At 39.5% G+C, this 23461-nt stretch overlaps 1 protein-coding gene across 2 annotated transcripts in view; it reads right to left on the bottom strand.

Moving 5' to 3' along the window:
• PRUNE2 (prune homolog 2 with BCH domain) overlaps positions 1-23461 on the bottom strand; it is a 184083-nt gene that overhangs the window by 98078 nt on the left and 62544 nt on the right. The gene's annotated exons all lie outside the window — the stretch shown is intronic.

Genomic DNA, 23461 nt, shown 5'->3' with positions numbered 1-23461 from the left:
ACAGGGAAATACCTGACACTTTAAAACAAGGATTCTCAAACTTTTTCAGAGTGGAACAAACCTGTGTAAAGAGCTTGTCTGTGGGCCTGTCCTCTTTGCTTGATCGTAGTTCACCTCCTATTTCACTCCTAGCTTTGCAGTCCCATTCATGATTACAAAACAAAGTCTTTACTGCAGTTGCTCACATAACTTCAGCAATTTCTTACATGGAAAAATAACATTAGGAAAGTATGTAGGTATTTTTAATGGCCTTTAATATAATTAGGGGTTTTTTTTTACTATTGTATCTCTGTTTCACATCTGTCCTGTTCCTCTTGCTCTCCCATATTGCTTGGGTCCTTACTCCCCTGAACATGCCACCCACCCTGCTAGTCCTCTTCTCCTCCTGCTCTCCCCAATGTTCTTCTCTCAGCAGTAGCTCCAATCTCAGAGAACAGATTATGTGTCTTATGAAGCAGCAGCCCTTAGTAAAGGCAGCTAGTCTTGCTCTTTCACTTATGGACAGACCTCTGGGCTCTTCTTTGCCATGTATACGTTTAGAAGCATCTTGAATTAGGGAGGGCCAGCCATCCTTCTGTGGGCCACCAGCACTGGAGAACAAACGCCCGGGTTTTACACAGAAACGCAGACTCAAAGGTTTGCTGAGTATCAGGGGGTAGCCGTGTTAGTCTGTATCTACAAAAACAACAAGGAGTCTGGTGGCACCTTAAAGACTAACAGATTTATTTGGGCATAAGCTTTCGTGAGTAAAAACCTCACTTCTTCGGTTTGCTGATGTTCTGTCCCACATGCACCCATAGTCAAGGATATTGTGCTGCTAAATTTGCTTTTCTCCATCTATAGGCACAGAGACTGTATTTCATGACAATTTTACCATGGCTCACCTGTGGAGTTAGTTTCAAGGGTTTCCTCCTGGGAACTGCAGACAGTCTGAGGTTAGCCTGTGGAGATTCCAGAGCAACCCTCCGTGCACATCTTTCATGTGAGACATCAACTCTCTTTCCCACTATCCTGCACTTGCCTTATTGCAATTTTTCATATAAGCATCATAGAAGTTAGACATTTTGAGGGGGTTTGCTTTGTATGAAGCAGGGCTAAAAAGATCAACAACACCCTTTCTTCCTAAACACTTGAATTAACTAAAAGCATTTGCCTCTTCCATTAAAAGTAATAGAGTCACACAAGTTTTACACCAGAAGCAGCCTCTGGTCCATGTAGATGATAATAAGAAAGAAATTGGAACACAAAATCTAAATGTCATGTAAGTAAAGAATATATCACTTATATGCCCATCTTTAAAAATGGGAAAAAGGAGGAGCTGAGGAAACTATAGACCAGTCAGCCTGACCTCGATACCTGGGAAGCTATTAGAGCAATGTATAAAACATTCAATTTGCAAATACCTGGAGGAAGAAGGGGTGATAACAAGCAGCTAGCAAGGATTTACCAAGAACAAATCATGCCAAACCAGCTTGATTTCCTTCCTTGATAAGATAACTGGTTTGGTGGACGGGCGAATGCAGTGGACATAATATACCTGGATTTTAGCAAGGCTTTTTACACAATCCCACATGACATTCTCATAATTAAGGTGGAGAAACATGGGCTTGGTGGAAGTACCATTAAATAACTGGTTACACAACTGCAAACAAAGCGTAACTATTAATAGAATGATGTCAGATTGAAAGGAAGTCTCATGTGGGGTTCCACAAGGATATGTTCTGGGTCCTGTGTTATTTAACATCTTTATTAATGACCTGGAAGTAGGAATAGAGAGCACACAGATCAAATTTTCAGATGACACAAAGCTAGGGGAGGTTGCAAACACTATGGAGGAGAGAAATAAAATTCAAAGGGATCTTGGTAAGTTGGAGAACTGGGCTATAGACAACAAAATGAAATGCAACAAAGACAAATGCACCAGTTAGATCAGATTGCAGGGCCTATAGTTGCTACCCTTAAAAGGTTGTCAATTTTTCCTATAAGAAACAGATACTTCATTTCCTAAGGAAACTCTATTATCTAAACTTAATTCTCGATTAATGCACAGGCTTCACAGTCATGAGCCCGGGGTCCCAGCCCCTATGCTCATGTGATTACATGAGAAGTTCAGCTTTCATTTACAAAAGATTGTTTCTAGCTGTCATCATTGTGAAGAACACCTTGAAAAGATGGCTCATGTGATGTCAAGTCTGCAGATGACATGAAACAAAAAGCTCTAAGAGATCTGATCTGCCCCATTCTTCTTATTGGGCTGTTAAAAGGTTAAGTTACTAGAAGAGTACTTGGGATGACATTTCTCCTCCAGAATAGACAGGGAGTGATAGTCTGGGGTGCATCTGTCCAAAGAAGTATGATGATGGGGCTGAACCAACCCTGCAAATTATTTGTGTATGGGTGGCTTTTTCCACTACCACCCAGGCAGGGCAAGGTTTAGGGTAACCCCCATGTGGGATGTTTCATGGGGCAGGCCTGACTTGCTTTAATGGAGCCCTGCTTACAGTATTTTACATACTGTAAATATGAAGGAAAAGTTATTGATTTATCTAAGGCACTATCAAAAGTCACTGGAAACAGTATTAAGAGCATAGAACTTGGCTTTTTATGGCTTTTACAAGCCATAGAAATTTCAAAATACGGGATCAATTACCATGTGTGTAGTAAAATAAAGAATATGTGAGGCTGCTCCCCCAATTTGATTAAAAAGCTTTGTGTGGGGGGAGTACAGGGTAGCCTTTATATAAGCACAATACTAACAGCATGACACTCAGATTTATTATTATACCTAATAAACAAAACCCATGTGTGGGATTCAAGATAATTCACAATTTTACAAGTGAACAAACGCAATAAAAATTAACTAAGAGTAGTTACACTTTACAATGTCTTTACATTTGAAGACACTTTAATTAAAAATATTATTTCATGAATAACATTTAGGTGAGCTGCTGAATAGACAGATTCCTCACAAACTGAGATAATAAATCTTACCGCTTATATCTTATTTGCCTTTTACTTGACAGTTCGTTCTAGTTCTCACTAGATGTGTGCTCAGGGACTTTTCACGAAATTAGATAACATGATATGCTGATAACAAACAGAAGAAGGGAAGTGGCTGACTTCTAAACTGAGGTTAAGCTTCTCATGGCTTCAGTGTCGGCCAGTCCATTGACCGAAACTCTGTCCCGCTGTAATCACATTTTAATCAAGCTGCCACAATACCCAGAGTAGAAGAATTGGAAGTTTGCGTCCACAATCAAAAGGAAATTTCAAGCTCAAGTGAATCAGAAGCAAGAACGCATAAGGAATGAAAAGGGAGGGTCTGGTGAGAGTGGAAAGCACTCTGCACTTCTCCCCACAGTAAGTCACAAGCTACGTTCTAAGATGAGGAAACTGACAGAAATCAACGCCAGGGGCTGAAAGGAAGAGCCTATAAACTTAGCGAGCACAACATTCAGACTTGAGGGCAATACTTTTCCCTACAATTATGAGCCTTTTAGGGGAACCAGTCTAAACAAATCTATTTATATAAGGGCAACACTCTAAAGTCCTATTCTTCAAGGTATCTCTAAGGGCTTGATGCTGTGAGGAGTTGAGTTCTCCTTCGAGATGCTCAGCACCCTCAACTCCCATTTAAGTCAGTGGAATGAATGCCAAGCAGCATGTAGGATCTTGCCCTGAGTAAAAAATTCCAAGTCAATTAAAGAAAAAGTGCATCATATAAATGTGATAAGTTACAGCAGAATTGTTTTCTCCCCCATTTTTAATCATGATTTCAAAATGACCCATAAAGTAACATAGGCCATATCCTCAGATCTGGCTTTGTTCTGCTCAGTGCAGGACCCAAGGTGGGGGAAGAGCACCTTTAATCGCCTGGTACTAGGACTGGCTCTAACTTGTGTCCAGCTGCAATGGGCCCCAAGGGGTATTCCAGAAATTAATGACTGCTGGAGCACAGCAGTTCTCTGGCCATTCACGTGACCACAGCAGGGATCAGGATCTAGCCCATGAGTGACAGATCAAGCATTTCTTCTTCCAAACACAGTTTACTTAGACTATATTTGCTAAATCATATCATACAGTTGGTTATCCAAAATAGCTCAGCCAACAGAAAGGAGGAGGGATGGTCTTGAGATTACAGGAGGAGATTGGATTCATTTCCTGGATCTGTTAAAGACTTTTGGGGTGACCTTAGACAAGTGACTGGGGGGCCTGATTAAAGGCCCACTGTAGTCAAGGGGAGTCTTTCCATTGACTTCTGATGCTTAGATGAGACCCTTAATCTCTTTGTGCCTCAGTTTCCCATCTGTAAAATGGGGATATTAGTACTTCCCTATCTCACAGGGTTAGTTGTGAGGACGAACACATTAGTGACTGCAATGTGGAGGGTGTCCAAACTAAGCAATTCTTATCTACTTGTATACATTATGATGATTTATTATTTTTATTACCAGTAATGCCTAAAAGTACCAGACCCATTGTGCTAGGGATACTATCACCATATAACAAAGAGATGGTCCCTGCCCCTAAAGAACTATCATTGTAAATCAAGCACAAGAGACTACAGGTAGAAAGATGGAGAGAGCACAGTGTAACTGAGATGATACTGATCAGCATGACAAGGTACGGTCACCAACAAAGTCTTTTACAGTTTCCAACACTTTCATTTGGTCTTATTTATAAATTGAAAACTGTTTTCAATACAAAAGAGAACCTATAAAGAAGCATAAGAAAAAAGGAAAATTGGCTTCAGAAGCAATCAATAGAAAGGATAAAGTACTTTTACAGGTTCAGATCTAAAGAGACTTGTCTCTCTTATCCCTCTTTTCCCAGCTAAATTTTAATGGGGATACCCATAGACTGCCTATGTGCTCCTTGCATTTTCAGTTGTATTCCTCACTTCCTAATCTGAAATATTGCATCAGGTCTCTTTGTATTGTTAAACAGCTGTCACCCTTCTACAAAGAGATATTGTTGATGAATGAAGTGAGAGTGACATAGATTAAATACAGACCTAGATGTGAGGGAAGGGTGTTTGAGTAAGTACTAAGTAAGAACTTCAGGATTTGGTTTAGAATTCTAAGTGCTATATAAATATAAAGTTGATCATTTATTATCATTATTTATTATTAATGTATTTCAAACAACTAAAATGAAGAGTGTGTGGAACATGGCTCTTCCTCAAAGAAATTAATATTCACCCACTCAAACACTTTGTCCAGATAATGAGAAATATGGCTACTACAGAATGGGCAAACTGTCCAAATAAACAAGTAGCAGTCCAACATAGATATAAAACATATGAAGCAGTATAGACAGTGTATAACTTTAAAGGCTACCTGTTTAATGTTGCCATGGAAAGGAGATTAACTGTTCTTCAATAATTTTGAGCCAAATATATTTTCTCTTTTCACCCATTTTGTTTTTAATCAAGCGCATTTATGTAACTCATTGCAAAAAAAACTCACTCTAATTTTGTGTTCACAGGTCTCCCTGTCCTTGTAGGCTATTTCTACTAAATATATCTATGCATTTCTTGGAATATTATTTATTGTATTGTGCCATTTATATACAGCCAAATGCAGCCCTGGTAAATGGGAATAGCTACACTGAAGAGGCACCCATAGTTTCTAGTTCCTGTACAATATTTTAAAAGGCATAAATAAATTGTTAACTACTGCCAACTTTGGAAGGCAGTCAGTCTCATCTTTATAGTGCCTTCCCTTGAACTAGCTTGCCTCCTGTGTGATTATTGAAAATTATTTTATGTGCAGTATATGTAACTTTTTTGAACATTTACGACACGTCACACAATGGGTCAGATTCTGATCTCACTTACACCACTGTAATATGAAATAACTTCAGTTACGTCAATTTAAGTCATTTGAGACAATTTACACTGCAGTAGTTGAGTTCAGAATCTTTCCCAATAACTTTATCCTGAAAATTGTCTAGACAATGCGAGCTTTAATGTCGCTCATATTTCTTCCTGTTCCACATTGTATTGCTTGCAGCATAGCTTAGGGTCTTGTGACTTTTTACTGTAGAGTTACTCTAAACTAATGGATAAAATATTTCCATACGACAAGATATTTCATCAGGAAATTCAAAACACTGTCCAGGATACTCATAAATACTGTAATGTCTGAAATGACTTATCTCAGTAGTGACTTGGGCTCAGATTTATTGTACAGTTCATCAACTTCTCAGCATGTTAGATAATGAATGTTTCATTTACATTGCTAATTGCCAAGCCATGGTTCCTTCAACCTTTAACCCTTATGCTTTATCACATTATCACCATATGTCAATATAATTGCACTTAACATTCCAAATAACAAACTTTCACTAGCTGAAGAGAAACATTTTTACAAAATATAACCTCAGAAGTAGCTACAAAACTTAACAAGAGAGCAGGACTGAAGCAGCACTGCAGAAATACTGCATAACTACTAAGATTTTTTCCTCAAGAAAAAGTTACTCTAATCTTTTGAACAAAAAAGAGCATTTTCCAAAGATTTTTGTGTAGCATGGCCTAATTAAACAGCAACAAGCAAAAAGTTCTCAGTTAAACTTTTATGAAGAGCTTCAACAGTATTTCCTGTGCTTATGTCTCAAATACTATTGCATGCAGTTCAGATTCAGTATAAAACTCCCTTCTGCATTTGGATAGTGGGTGTTTTCCTCCAGTTTTCTTTAATCTGTGGAATTGTCATTAATTTTACATACCATCTGACCATAATAGACATCCCACTTTCTCCAGAAGGCAAAATGTTTTTTTGTTGGGCACCCCAGGTTCTTTTAGTCCTTTCAAAACTCACTTGCAACACGAAAACCATTTAGAGACTGAACCCATTTCCGAGAAAGCTCAAAACCACCACAGGAGAAGGCTCACAAACAGACAAGTGCATAGGGTTAATAAGTACCAACCTATTAGGATTAAAAAGAAAAAGGGCGGGAGAGGGAATCGAAGACAAAAAGAAAATGGAGCAAACACCTCTGTACACTTCACATTGCAGAATGTCCTGTTTATCCAGATATGTAGGTGACATTTAAGTGAGACAGTCCAACATTTTTCATGGAAACAAATCAAAGCATTGTGAGAAAACACACTGCCTATACAAGGCATTACATATCCATCTATCTCTATCTATATAGATGTCTCTTTACCTCACATACAGTGTTCAGAACTAGTCATCCTATCTCTAAAAGTAGTGGTTTTCTACATTTTACTGTTCCTCATCTTTTTTTATTTAGATCACGTTCATTTACAGTACAAGGGATAGAGTTTCAAACCAAGATTTTAATCATGCATTGAGGGACAATTCAGTGGCACAGTTTGATGTGCAAATACTAATATTTTCGCAAGTGCAATTTAATATCTAATTATGTTGAGAAAGTGTCAATGTAAAAATGGTACCTTCTTAGTCCATAAGTCTGCTCTTTGTGTCTATTCTGGGTCATACCTCATCTCTTGTTACCCTTCACTCTTCCCCTGGTGCTATGTTCTGCCATTTCAGCCTGCCTTGATGCTCCTCTGCTTTCCTTTCTCACAGGGGACTCTGTGCCTTCTCTCATGTTGTCCCCTACCTCTAAAATGGCCTCCCTGTCCTTGCAGACGCTGCAAACTCACTCTCCTGCATAAAGCTCACTCCCTTCAGTTACCAGTCATCACTGACTTCCACCATGGACTCTTTTCCTGACTCTCTGTCGAAATAGTAATATATTTTTAAAACACCAGACTAACATGCAGTGGATGGTGTGCAACAATCAGCTTATCTCATGCCCTGCACATGCCCTCCCTGGAGTTATTGTTAAATATATTTGGTTTTAAAAACCAACATACATAACATTTAAAAAAGAATATTTGTTATACTAATTAAACTATGGTCATTACGCACCTTGTGGCAAGCATACACTGGGGTGCAATTAAGACAGATTAAGATTTATTGGGGCCCTGGACACAAAGAACATTTGGACCCTCCACACCCCAGGAGCCCAGGGAGCCCAGGAACCCCCTCACTTTTAAAAGTGTGAGCGCCATGTCTGCCCACATTTTAACATGGGTGTAGTAGCTTAAGGTAGGCGCGGAGTGGCGGTGGCAGGGGCTGCGCTTCGCGGCAGGAGAGCTGATAAGGTGATAAACTCCCCTGCCATGAAGCGCAGCCCGTTAGTGGTGCCAGCCTCTTCCCAGTAGGAGGCTGAGGTGGGCCTTAGCCCTCCCTCACCAGGGGGCCCTGACCCCTGCTCCTCCTCTTCCTCCCCAAGGCCCCATCCCCTGGCCAGGCCAGAAGCTGGAGCCAGGCAGTAATAAGAGCCCCCCCGGGGGGGGCAAGCTGCTGTGGGGAGCCCCAGACCCTCCACTTGCCTGGGTCAGAGTGCCCTTGGGGCTGAGGACATGGGTTGAGGGCTGCTCTTGGGCACCCCGCCCAGGGCAGGCGGAGGGCCGGGGCTCCCCACAGTGGCTGCTCTTACTATGGCCCAGCTCCGGCTTCCAGCCTGGTCAGGGGGTGGGACCTTGGGGGGAAGAGGAGGAGCAGAGGGTGGGACCACAGTTCTAGCACCGGTGACCCTCCATTTCTACACAGGTTCAAGTGCTCCTGGGGGAACCCCCAAATTGGCTGGGGCCTCTGGGCATGAGCCTGTGCATTAACCCACCACTGGGTGCAGTAGTGAGGCAAAGGGCATAGAAAGTTTCTCCCACTATGCAGCAACTGGACAGATAGTGAGAGAGAGAAGAAATGTGATATCAGGGTGGACTGCACAGCACAGCCCCAAGTAGGTGTGGTCTGATGGTTAGAGGATATGGACAGCTGCAAAGTTAGCTAGTGTGCATGGTGGTGTCAACAGCAGGCACTGGCCATGATGTACGCTGTTCCTTTTCAGAGGAGCAGTAATCCACACCCCAAGTAGAACCCTTAACCAACCCCTTTGGAATCTTACCCAGGATGTCATGGTCCCTGTAGCATATTATGCACTGGGGAGCTGTGTTCCTGTTCCCCATCACAATACTGGCTAGTGCAGGATTTGGCCTTTCCTTACCAATAAAACACAAGGAAAGATTATGAAATCATTGGCATAAAAAGCTTTTGGACTTGATTATCACCTGAAATGTATGCTCCTTCTCATCAATACGTTCCAAAACCCATTCAATGTCTCAGAGAGATGAAAAAAAATACAAATTCTGGATTGCCACTGAAAAACGAATATTCCCAATTTTATTCATGTACCACACCAACTGCATTCCAGTGCAAGTATTTTGCTTAAAAGGAATCCTAACTATGAGGAACTTTTAACAATATATATCAGTGTGCAACTAATGGCAGGAATTAGATTTATGCATATTGCGGTTGTCCACTTCCAGCTGCTTTTGTGGAGTCAAACTTTTTTTTTATGTTAACACATCACATTATTATCACATTTAGAGAAGAATAATGGCATAGGGTGTTGATACATCATTGGCAGCGCACAGTGTCATTTGAAAACATGCTTGCCTTTTGAATCTGTAATAATGGGTCGAAGATATATTCTGGATTTAGCACCTAGTACTTGCTCACTGGTTCCAAATGCAATAAATGAGTGTCTATTACATGTGAGATGTCTTATCCCTTAATATATAAGAAACCCTAACTCTTTTCCAATTGGCAGATGAAGCTGCAAGTAGAGTTTTTAATAGGTTGAAATTAAACTATTATTTAATGTGTCTGTAGGATTTGATGGGACAATTGAGTCCAATTCATTTATGGATTTAGAATGAGATTTTTCTAAAACACTTAAATGTTAAGGGATACAAACCTCCATGCTTCTGGGTACAAGACAACTCCTAATTGACCAAGATTCGAATTTTCTATAATTGGCCAATACACGATTATCTTGCACCTTCTTCTGAACCACATGGACACAAAGAAGCAAGATACCTGACTAGATGGACCACTGGTCTGATCTGGCATGGAGATGCCTAAGTTCCTAACCAGCACTGGTCAGAACACCTCTGGAAAGGGAGTTCGTAAACTGTTGTTGCCGCAGAACCAATAAAGAGGGAGCCCAAGCCATGCCTAGTTTTGTATTTTATTTTTGTAACTTTACAGGGACATAGGTCTACGTCAAATAGATGTGTCCATTTATGTAGCAAAACTGAAAGCACTCAAGTAGAAGCAAGTTTCTTTGTACAGTTGAATGTACATATTTCTTAACTGCTCCTAGATTTTTTTTTTAAAAAAAGCTTGAAACTTTAAGGCAAGTTGCCAGCGCAGTGTGTAGTGATACTGTTCTGATACCCCATATGGTTAACCCTACGTCATTTCCCTCTCCCCTTCTCCTGCTCACTGTGTTGGGGACACTGAGGAAAAAACATGCAGCCTTTTGGAGGAGTGAGTGCTTCTTGTTGGTCCACAGTAGTCTGCTCCATTGATAGACTGAAGAATGGTATTGACAAAGCTTCAATGGGATTCCGCTTCTCCTCTGTCTGAAGGATAGTAGCCCCAACAAGGGCCCCCAGTGCAGAGAGGTACATGTATGGTGGGAATTTTTGTACAGAGACATCACAGGATCTGCAGAAGGCAGCAGAATCTCAAAGAAAATAGGACCCTTTGAAAATGTCAATGATATAGCTTTTCTGTTTTAAAATATGGAGAAAAAAAAACACCTGGGGTTTATTCTGGCTTCTGCTGTTGTAGATCCTGGCAGAGGATGACAGAATCAGCTCATCTGTTCAGCTGGTGGTACCCCAGTCAAAAAATAAAGCTCCCCTTTCCACAAGGAAAGTGGTACCATCTCCTACCACCTACTCTCTATGGTGTAACTATTCCCCTAAATGCAGGCCTGGCAGTGTGCCGAACTGGCACAATGAAGTATAATTCACACATTGTCACACCAGCTTTAGTCAGTCCCATGGCAAGAAATATGTGTGAGACCAGGGCCGGCGCAACCCATTAGGCGACCTAGGCGGTCGCCTAGGGCACTACAATTTGGGGGGCGGCAACAGCACTACAATTTCGGTGGCGGGATCTTCAGCCGCCTCTGTCGGGGGCGGCATTTCGGGGCGGGACCTTCTGCCGCCTAGGGTGGCAGAAAAGCTGGCGGCACTTCTGTGTGAGACCTTAGTCTTTAGAAACTCTGTATTTTATGGTATATACCACAGCTGCATATCCCAACTGTATGGACTTAACCTGAATATATTTGGGACAGTAAAATAAGATAAAACATTAATTTTGTGGTATTTTCTTTGTATCATCTTTACTTCTGTTCAGTCAATGTGAGTTTGCCATAAATTAGGCCTGCTGAGAGACTGATGCTGAGTCTTCCATATGGCAAATATTGAACTGAGAGATGTGAAAGAGAAATCACTTTTTTATTCTTGAATTCATTCTTTTCCCTTTACGTGGAATGTCAGGTTAAGCCACAAGTGCAGAGAAACAATACTGCTAGTGATGTTTCTAAATACAAAAGGAAATGGCTAATGAAAAAAAATTAAGTAAAAAAAAAACAAAACAAAAAAAAGGCAAGTCCATACAGGGCATAACCAAATACCTAGAATGGATTTTGCATCAGGCTCAGTACTAGGACTTTTAGGCTATAAAGCACAGTTCTTTCGTTTCAAGGAACAGCAGTTCACTATTACAATCAGAGTTCATTCAAACACATAACTGCATTTTTTTATTAGATAAAGTAATCTTCAGGTTGGGAAAATCAGCATAGAGCCATTGAAATCAGTGATGCTATGCAAATGTATAGCAGCTGAGGATATGATACAATGATTCCCACTTCAGGTAATCTATTCTACCATCTTTTCTGCCTAGTACTCTACATGCTGTAGGGGAACAATTCAGAAAAAAAAAAATCTGAAAAAAATCAACTTTTGTACAAAGATGCCAAGCATATTTTTTGCAGGTTAGGGCCCTCTGTGAAGCTAGTAATAGAGTGGAGAGTGAATTTCCTGGTGCTGCTGTGTCATATGGAAATAGAAGATTAAGAATTTTACTGGTGGTTTTGTCATTTCTGAAACCTCACTAAAAAAAAATACAAAGAAATTTTTAAATTGTCAAATGTGACCATAGTCAAAATTATACAATGTATGTAAGCCTCTCTCTTTCTGAACACCAGGGTTTAAACTTCCAAAAGGGCTTTTTCATTTTGTATTTGCAGTTTCATGCCTCCAATTACTTATTTCTGTAATTTTGCACCCATAACAAATGTAAGCACAAATAGTAGCAAACAGACACCCAGTTACTGGTTTTTGATGGCAAAATTAGAATTCAGGATCCAATTTTCAAAAGTGCTCAGCATTGACCTAATTCTGTTCCTAATGAAGACAGTATTAACACTCCTATAGCCTTCAGTGTGAGAAGAGTTAGGCCAATACTGAGCACTGTGAAAATCCCACCCATTAAGGCCTGGCTGGAACCAAGCCCTAGAAGAGGAAGCATGGTCTTGTGGTCAAGGCACAAGTCAGGCCCTCAGGGAACTGGGTTCTGTTTCCTGTTTTAGCACAGACATCTCGTGTGATGCTGGACAAAAGGGCTGGACTGAGGGTGAGGGGTTTACAGACCCTATGCAAAACCAAGCAAGACATGGAGCAGTATTGGGCCAGGGAGGCCCCAATCCTCAACAGCTGCAAGGTATGCTCCAGGTGATATGACAATTTAAAAGGGCAGTGGTAGGCCAGTGACAGGGGAGAAGATGTTACAGGCTGTAACAGAGCTGTGAACCCACAAGAGGCCCTGAAAAACGGGATATTGTACCCCGCAGGTGAAGCAAATATTACTAAAACTGTGACCACACCCTAAATGGAGGACCCACACCTAATAGGAAGTGACCCTGGGGGAATGTAACTTGGGATGGACCAACAAGTGGTCCGGACACTGCAACATCCCTTTAGGGCCCTATGTTGGGATCTGGTGGAGTGGAATGACCTGCGTCCTCATCTCCTGCTCCCCTTCCCCTCTGTTGTGAAGGAACCTGAAGGGGGGAAGAAGGGACACATAGGAGAGACTGAGGCCTGCTGTATAGAACCTGACAGGGCTCTGTCCAGGATGGGCATACTGAAAAGCCACTGCCTGACCAGTAGGCCAGCTGGCTATCAGACTGACCTGCTCCACTGAGCAACTCTTATTCATGCTCCACGAGCACTTTTTCACACAACCTAGATTGAGCATTCACCCATGTGAGTAAAAGTTGCACAATCTCATCCTACGTCTCTCTGTGTCTCAATACCTCATCTGTAAAATGCAGATAAGATTTCCCTACCTCACAGGAGTGTTTTAAGGATAAATTCATTGACTCCTATTCCCCCCTCACTCTGGCTTTACATGGGTGTAATCCCATTGACATCAATGGAGTTACTTCTGATTTACACCAGTGCAAATGAGAGGTGTTTAGGTATGAAGATGAAGGGGGCCATAAAAGTACCTAGAAAGAGAAATACCTATGCAGTTGATTCCCATAAGTCATCAAATACACACATAAAACTCCATTTAAGTAAACGGGAACTGCACATTTATATCTGAGGATGGCCCTGTGATTTTCACTTGTAAGTAAGAATTAAGAAGTAAGAAACAACAGGGTCTGGTGGTATTGTCTAATGTGGCAAGAACCACCTTGTAGAAAGGTGGACAGTCTCTCCAATGTTAAAGCCCAAGGATGCTTTTGATACCAACCAACTTCCGCAAAGAAGAAAACTAGGGACATTCAAAATTTTCAGGCTAACCTTCAATGACAAGTATTTTTCATGAATGTTAAGGAATCAGAGCAATTAGTTTTCAGAAAAAAGAAATATTAAGAGTCCTTGAAACTTTGAAAAGTGCCTATAGTTCCTTCATATCTCCAGATCTAGTGAACAGATCCAAATTGTATACACAACTAACTAGGGATAATTACCTCGTACACAGGATAATATTCAGGACCAAAAAGAAAATAATATATCATTCATAAATAGCATTATTTATTGAAAAAACTATGTCTGAGTCTCCATCACTGAAGCCAACACAGAAAAGATGCTATCAGAGAAAGCTTTTACTGACTGGTGCTTCAGTGTTTTGCCTGAAAGCAGGCGGCTGCAGATGAGAAGAAACTACAACAACAGATGTTGAGATAATTCTCCATGCACCTTTTAAGGGATCCATGAGGGGAACCCTGAAATATATACATGCATTATAAACTTTAAATAGTCAGACGTATCCTTATGTTAATGATGAAAGAATTGACAAGTGTTTCCTGTAAATCAGAATTAAAGTTGTCGTTGGATTTTGGGAGTACATCACTAACCTACATAGGACAATTGGTTTGAACAGTTTGAAAATTCCTATGTTCCTATGTCTAAGGATAGAATATGGATTGCAGATTAGGCCCCTAAGATTTAGCAGAAGGTGTATAAGTAGTGTGTTATCATTCAGGTTACTGTATATATTACAAGTGAACTGCCATCTATTTAAGTTCGGATTCAGCAAAGCACTTTTGAACATGCATTGGTAAATAGGGATGGACTTAAGAACATGGTAAGAACATGTTTAATTGCTTTGCTGAATGGGGGGCCTTAATCCCCAACAAAATATCTCTATTTTAAATAACTATTGCATGGTGTAAGGGGATTTTTGTAAATTAGGTCTTAATAAAAAGTTGGAAATCATGGATTAGAATTTTTAGTGACCAATCAGTTCCTTTTGGTAATATTCTACTTCAGTTAGAGGTTCTGTAACTTTTTATAGCTAGAATAAATAGCATATGTATTTGTCTTCATTAGTAATTTTATATTACACCACATGCATATCCAAACATTTCAGCAACTTATAATACAAGAAAGTGACTCTACTTTTTTATTTAAATTTGGTATTTAGTAACATTGGTGGGTTAACAGTTTAACAACCTGCCTAGATGATCTCCCACAAAATATCAAGAAACAAAATGAATACTACGTAGTACAAGATCAAATTTAAATCTACAACAACTTTTGTTAATAGGTTCTCAGTCAATATGTTCAAACAATGTATTTTCACATATTAAAATTGCTTTTGTATTGAATATCCAGGCTATAGATTTCTATAGGGATAAGAAAAGTGTATGATACATCATATGAACATATTTTTATGCTAAACATTTCTCAAAATAGCACCTCCCGCTGTCAATGTCTATGCCCCATGAACAGCTGAGCTGAAGTGCTACTGACAAAAGCAAGAAGGGTACAAAAATGATAAATTAGTCAAATTTATACAAGTCAGGAATGAAGTCCAATAATGAGCCTTTTCTTTGCCACCGAAATGAAACTGAAGAAACTATGTATGTATGAGAGAGACACTTGCTCAACATCATACAATCAAGAGTTCATATTCTATAAGCAAACAGTATTATTTTCTTTACACCCCTAGAAACAAATATTCTTGTAAACTTCTAATGAAAGGAAAAACCTACTAACTTTCTTAAATGGCAGATATATTTAAAAACAAAAAATATTTGCCTATTGTAGAAAACTAGATTAGAACCAGCTAATGTATGGGTACACTTATAAGATTATATCTTTTTTAAATTTATTTATTTATTTAACCAATTCATACCAGCTATCTGAATTTTAAACTGAGATTGACTAGCAAAGAAATAGTATGGGCAAAACTCTCTTAATTACAGCATATGCCAGAAACAGATTTAGATCTGATACCAAACAAAATATAGTGCAGGTCACTGAAACTTCATTTAATATAAACTGCTACTGAAAGAAACGGGGAAAACAAAGAAAATATTATTATGAATGACATTATCGTATACCAAGTGCATTCTTAAATGACACCAGCAGTACAAATCTTGTTTTTGTTTTTCCAGTTTATACTGTGTATAATGGTGGTAGCTGTAGAATAAAATAAGCAAATATACCTTACAAAAATACTATGCACCATCTTCAAGCTCAACATGACTTGAATTTACTAGTACGTTCCCTGAGACTGGTCATTGTTATTCATAGATTTTAAGGCTAGAAGGGACAAATATGATCACCTAGTCTGACCTCCTGCTTAACACAGGCCATAATATTTCACCCAGTAATTTCCACATCAAGCCCATAACTTTTGTCTTGGCTATCGTATGTTTTGTAAAAGGCTATCTAATCCTGATTTAAAGACTAGAAGGGATGGAGTTAATCACTATAACCATTACTGATGACACTTTTTGCTTTTCTACACTCAATTAATAAGCAGTTAAGGTCATAAATAAACAATCTGGGATGACCCATACACATTCCCACCTGTTTCCCTTCTGCACTTGTAGAGCAGGATAGACAACCACAAAAGAAAATCCACATGCTTTGCCTAGCTGGTCAGCATCTAGAACCAATCTGTATTCATTACAACTGGGATTCTTCATCCAACCTGGGGCATCAATAGCACAGGCACCATCCTCCAGAATGGTAGAGTTGCGTAATTATGGTATTTTCATTAATGGATCTTTGACTGTTCTATTCATTCTTGTAATGTAATGACTTAACTCTCTGAATACTTCTGGAATAGAAAATTAAAGTACATTTAGCTCTGTATGTGTGTATCTATATACACGTATATACGTACACCTATAGGCAGATCTCACACACTGACATTTAAAAAAAAACTTAATTAAGGTTGATTTATTTACAAATGCAATGTTTTCAATACACACAAAAGATGTATTTAATGTTTTATTTTTAAACACAATTAAAAAATAATATATAAATATATACATACTGCAAATGTAATACAGATAACAAATTCATTTAAGCCCATTTATGCACATTAGTAACACACCATGTGGCAGAAAGACTATGACTACAAGAAGACCCCTTGGCGATTTATTTTATATTAAATCCCTAATGGCCTCTCCTCATCTTTGTAAAAATATGCACAAAAGTCCAGACTATGCAGCCATTGAAATGAATGGTTATTTATTTGCTAAACGAGAACCCTATGTTTAATGTTCCTTAGACATAAGGTAGCCTGCAAAAGTCGCATTCCTACAGCTCCATACATCATTTATTTTACATACCCTAACTTCTCACAACAGGCATCAGAAAAATATCTCTGAACAGCATTGTAAGTTGCTGAGAATTTTGTTTCCAATTCCATTACTGGAAGATTAAATGTTAACATGTTTACTTGCTTTTTTAGCATCAAAAACAAATCCATGTACCAATCTGACACCATTTCAAAAACATAATGTGTATATTTATACTGGAAAATAAAAGTTTGCCAAGTCTGTGATGTGATCATCAAAAACAATGGAAGTTCAACCCTTCAAATAAAATAAAATTAGAATATATTATAATTTATGTAGTAACCAACTAGTTTAAAAGTTGTTTGAAAATGCCTGCCATGCTACAGCTCAGAGAGTTACTGATTTTTATAAAGGTATATTGTGTAATACTTAAATAAAAATCTGTCTTCCTAATACACAAAACACCATACAAATCTGCCAGAAAAAATTTGCAAATGTATACACTGTACTACTACTAATGCTATTTTGAAAAAATATTTTGAAATTTAACCAAGAGGTTTTCCTTCTCTTGGACACAAGTTGGGCTGGTTAGGAGATCAAAATCTAGGGCTAGATCCTTGAGTCTGGCCAACGTTTGGCAGAATCAAAGGAGGGGAGGCATAGGTGATGCTATGCCACCTTTCTGTCCTTCCCCTATCCAATCCTTGAGACAACTGAGGGCTGTTTCAAATCCAAGTGAAATTTATAAGAGCCTCCAGGCTGCTCTAACTTATACTGGCTGTAACAGCCTCTTAGGGAGTTGTTCCACCAGCCCAAGATCAGCAGAGCACAAAGTGCTGTGTCCACCCCCTCTTCCGTTCCTGGGACACACCCCACCCTGACCAGGAGGGCCAGCAGCGGGAAGTATAGAGTCAGCTACATTATCATGTGGGGATTGCCCTATGTAAAGAACACTTTACAAAATTATAAGTGTGCTCAGATATCAGGGTGAGGAATGTGATATAAGAACCTTAATAGACAACTATCTCATCAGTCAATCAGCATTCAGTTTCTCTCACATATACTGATCAAGACCAGATACTCATATACCTGTTGGCCATATTTTTTAATTGGCTTCCTTAAGTCTCCTCTAGGAATCTCTATTTATGTTATTTTTCTTCTCTTTAAAGATATTGCTAGTTGTGTTATCATTAAGTGGTTCAACTGACTGCCTGCGGGCTGAACCTGGCCTGCAGGACAGTTCCATCCAGCCCCCAGAACTCCTGTGGCATCCACTCCCCCAGCAGCTGCCCAGAACATAGAGAGTATTGCAGTGAGTGAAATGCTGCACAATCCACATGTGGAGACAAAATGGTGTCCTGCATGTGAGGTCACGCCATGCAGAAGAGGCCATCTTATAGAGCCAGTCTCCCTCCAGCACATGCAGCACTTCTCTCCAGCAGCAGGAAGGTAAAGGTAGCTGATGAGGTAGCCAGCGAGCAATGATGATCCTCAGAGTCATCTCTCTGGAATTCTGTTTTGGTAATGGGCCTATGGAGGTGCCTCCAGTCCAAACTAGCATCCGGCCCACAGCATTGAAACGGTTGGACCACAGACTCCAGCAAAAATGTCATCAAGCTTTCATAAGAAACTATAAAGAAAGGGGGGTTCCATGAAAGCTGTATGTCTTGTTCACTATATTGCATCTTGAGGAAAGAGGAGAATGGAAAGTTCAATTCACAAAGTATTATTCATCTCTCAGAAAAAAATGACTTTCCCGGAAAGTCACATTGAGAAGATGCTTCTCATTTCCAAGGGAATTCCAACAGAGAACAAGCAAAATATACTCTCGGGGTATAACATAATAAAACAGAAATTAACAGCAGTGCAAGCACTCAGTTTTGCTACAATACCCTATGAATAATCTCCAACATGACTTGGAGAAACTTCCCAGTAAAAATAATGAAAACAACAGCCACTTGGGCCATGTTACTTCTCTGTTGCCACTATCTTGAACAAATGCTGCCATGCATGTAAATAGGATTTAGTTTGTGTGTGATATGGCTCTGTTCATTTCTTGTTTTAACCTAGAACTTCACTGTAATTTAAATCTATAAAACCCCAAACACAAAGAGCATTATCTGAAAAATGCAAAGCTGTGTACATCCAGCTCCCCACACAAATCCTGATTTGTATGCATGAAATGCCTTCCCTGAATTGATCAGTAAGGCCCACTATTCCTTTAATACTACCCTGTATTTCTTTAAAACTCTCCTCAAGATGCATCTCTGCCAAGATGCCTATAAGAGATCAGAAAATTGATGCTGGGCAGATGGGGATACGTAACACTTTATTAATATAATAACAGCGGTAAATATACTCACATATACATAAAATGCATATATTTGATTGTATTCCAACCCCTCATACCCCTCATATGTCCCTTGTCTTCCCAAATTGTAAACATATTGGAGCAGAGATTGTGCCTTCCTATGTGTTCGTATAGCACCAAGAATCATAGACCTTGATACTTTTCAGGCCTCTCAGTGTTACTGCAATGTAAATATTGACTAGTGATACTAATAGTGAATTAGTTGGTAACTGAAGGAATTATTGAATTATTGCCACTGTTACCTTCCTCCTAAACCAAAGAACATTTTCTCTAACAAGGGATATTAGCATCTATATTTTTAATAGAAAAATCAGGGTTTAACTCCATAGTAGCTGAACAGTTCACAAATATTGCGGAATTTATCTTCACAACTCATCTAGGAGGTAAAGAAGTATTATTATCCCCATTTTACTGAGGCAGAGTGACCTATTCAAGATTGCACAGGATGTCAATAGCAGAGTTGGGATATGAACTCAAACATCCTGAGTTCCAGCCCAGTGCCTATCCATAAAACCATCCTTCCTTTCAGAAACACAGGAGCTGAGACAGACCCTAATTTCATTATAGATCTGTAAAACCAATAATAAAAGATAGTCTTTCATATACCCATAAAAAGTGTGCTATGTAAGGTATTTCATTTATTAGAATATCAACGTCACTTGATATATTGATTTTAAAAAGACTTTATCATTCTTAAATACTCATTTAACCCATTTAAAGCCTGAGTGTTTCAGGTGTGACATTTTCATTCTTCATGACACTTCGCAACTATAGCAATAAACATGCGTCTGTGAATGACACACTATTCCTGACGGGTTGCAGTAGATATAATCATGTTATTATCACTATTAGTAGCAATAGCAGCAGCAGCTGTGTAACCATCAGAATCAATAAATCCTAACAGATCAGGAGAGATCATGAAACCAAAGCAAATAATCAGGCCTAAGAAAACTCTTCATCAAAAGATGCTCTTATGTATCTGTTGGCTGGAAGAACAGTTTGACCCTGTTAGTTTTCTAAAGAAGCAAACACATTATAGATGCAACATCTGTGGCATTAAAGCAAAGCAAAAGCTGTATCTCATGTCCTCATTGATATTTAATTAGTTAATGTCTGTACAGCACTTAGAACACAGAAAGCACTGCATAAGTGCTAAGTAGTAGGAATTATCATCATTATTACTGGAGCAAATCTGGAAGTATTTATACAAGCAAAACTCACAGGAAGGTGAACATGAGTTTTACCTGAGTAAAGACTCATGTCTTCAGGATTTGGCCTGAAGTAAAAGACTCAGGTTTTCCGATTTTTGCCTATTGTTAATTATTATTCCTATTTTATGTGACACAGAGTTCTGCTTGCTGGAGGTGTGGCAGGCAGAGCAGTACACTATGGTTTTGCAAATCCATCCCTGTCTCTACTGGTGCTGTTGCAGATTGCTCTATACCTGACAAGGCTGTGAATCTGAACAAGCCAACAACTGTCCTGTGTGCTTCTGTAAGCCAGATCGAGTTCTGGAAGTATTTGAACAGAGTGTAGTAACTCAGCACCGCAAAAATTAATCTCCAGCCAGAGAGGCTGGAGCAATGCCACTTCAGTTACAGCATGTTTCTTTTGAAAAGAGAAGAACTAGAAGGAATGACTTCCAGGAATCACTTCCAGGTAACTTCAGTCAAAAAATCTGGTAATATCAGTGACTTGATGGATTCAGATTAAAGATCATTTAACTCATGGAAATCACTAAGAACTGATTGTTTTGTGCATATGCAGTTGAATCTCCTTCCCCTCGATAGTTCCATTTAGTTATGCCTCAAACAATGGTCTTGTGAACCACTTCACTGCTTGAGAATCAAATCTTGGTGTTCCCTGAACAACAGTATTCTAAAGTCAAATGTGATACAATATATTCACTGAGGCCAGCTCTGAAATTTGTCTGCTTTTAGAACTATAAAAACATTGCTGCGGTCAAATGTCTTTTGTAGGTAGTAGAAGAAAGGGATACAAATTATAGGCTACAATGTGACTAGCCTTAATATAGTTGTGCAAAGTAGAAGTAAAGATCCTCCATCTCCCATCTGAGCTGTGTTAGTGCTACCTGGATGTTAGATCTGGGTCCTGCTTAGAGCACAGAAGCTGCATTCCACATACTCTTTCAGGAAGTAACAAAAGCCTCTTAATTTAATACTGAAGCTAGCTACTCATTATAAACCTAATTTGTACCACTCGTCTAAATTAGCAAAATGATAGACAATGGTTAAAATAAATTATTAGAAGATTATAAAATCCCATTTCTTATTCAAAGAATGCATTTCCAACCATCTTGTTGTTGGTTATTTTGACATTTGTATATTTTTGCAAATTTTAGGGACCAAAGTTAAAGTTGAGTGGGCCATGCAAGTTTAGTGGAGTGATGGAGGATGATGGAGGATTGTATGGCAGTGAGAAAGTGGCTGGACCCTTTAACTGTTCATTTCTTGACTTTCTAACATGTAGTTTTTTAAACTGATTGAATACTGTGCCAGCATGTAAATTACTATCACTGACATTCTATCACTTATTTAGTAAGCTAGACATTATAATTGCTCAGAGAAGCATGTTTTAGCATGTTTTGTATCAAGATATCTTCTGTGAAGAGATTTCAAAGCTACATACCTTGAATCATACCAGATATTAATTGTACTGGCTAGTATGTCAAAAATTTAAGTGTTTTGAATAAGTCGGGAAAGAAAATCCAAGTCTGACATTTTAAATACACCAGGATGATATTCAACAGTACAAAGCTACAGACTAGATCCAGCAGACCTAAGCCTCTGGAACTGCTATCCCTGGAATTTCCATAGGCCTTGTGGTGTTTGCAAAGATGAAGACTAACCTCTATTTTCAAGGGGAACTATCCCTCTCTTGTACCCCAAAATGCTGTGTTTCATGGACTCTCCCATTCTATACTGTCCAACTGCCATAATTAGAGTAAATTAGGTTATTTGATACTATACCAAAATACTCTGTACCTAAGCACACTTAATGCCCAACATGTCCAAATAGGTTCTTCTCCAACTGACTAAACATCACTCAATGAGGGACACGTTTGAAGGGCTCACACCATTAAGACACTAGGCTCTTCCCTTTCTGACAGTGTCACTACAATGAGAGCATGAAGAAGACCACAAAATTGAAAGGCCAAAGATTAATTCATACTTCATGGCACCCAAGAAGCTTGGCAACAGAAAGAAAGATGCCCAGCACCTCAGCTCCGATTGAGTTCAGTGGAGTTGTGGGAGCTCATAAATCAAGTCCTTGGTGATTGGGGAGGGGTAGAACCCCATCACCTACTTGCAACATTCATCTACCAATAAGAGAGCCATGACGGCTACTCCCAGGCAGCCTATTTAAAATAACAAAGGAAGGGAGAAAGAATAAAACATGACCGAATCATAAAACATCTGTTCCCCACTTCCCTCCAGCTTAACTCTGCTTGTCTCATAGTCAGCGAGGCGTGAAGTTTGCAGAGTTTGAGAGTCAATCTTTGTGGTACATAGGGGGCTCATTCACTGGTACCCATAACGCTCGTTTTTACTTGTTTGAGTTGGTGATGCAGCACAAATACAGTCTTGGGTGTTTGGCCAGATTGGCCCTCTGTATGTAGGGTGACCAGATGTCCCAGTAGTGGGACCATCCCAATATTAGCGGCTTTGTTTTATATAGGCAACTATCCTCCTGGGGGTGGAGGGGAAGTCTCCTGATTTTTCACTCCTGCTATCTGGTCACCCTATCTGCATGTAAAGGATCATTTTGGCTAACACCAGACAGAGGAGTCAGTAATACAAAACACAATGCTGTTAGATGAGGTGTGCTTTATATGCACCTGCTCAGTGTGTGAGGACTGGGCTGGGACTAAAAGTGACCACCTGCACTGATGGGGTACGTGAAGGAACTGCAATGTAGTAAAAGCCCCCAGGAGAAACAGGAGCAAATGTAACAGCTGCCTTAGGCTCGTGTCTTACCCCACTCCTTTTGAGGTGACTAATGCCACTTGCAGGACTAGTCACGCTCAGTTGCTGCACTTCCCACCCACATAGTGGCTAGTCCCTGAACAGGGGCTTACGGGGAAGGAGAAGGTTCCTCGCGTGTCCCTTTGTTCTCTCCCACCTG

The sequence above is a fragment of the Malaclemys terrapin genome, chromosome 6 (assembly GCF_027887155.1).
Source record: "Malaclemys terrapin pileata isolate rMalTer1 chromosome 6, rMalTer1.hap1, whole genome shotgun sequence".
Taxonomy (NCBI): Eukaryota; Metazoa; Chordata; order Testudines; family Emydidae; genus Malaclemys; species Malaclemys terrapin.
The sequence above is the reverse complement of the archived record's forward strand: the minus strand, read 5'-3'. Positions and strand labels throughout refer to the sequence as shown.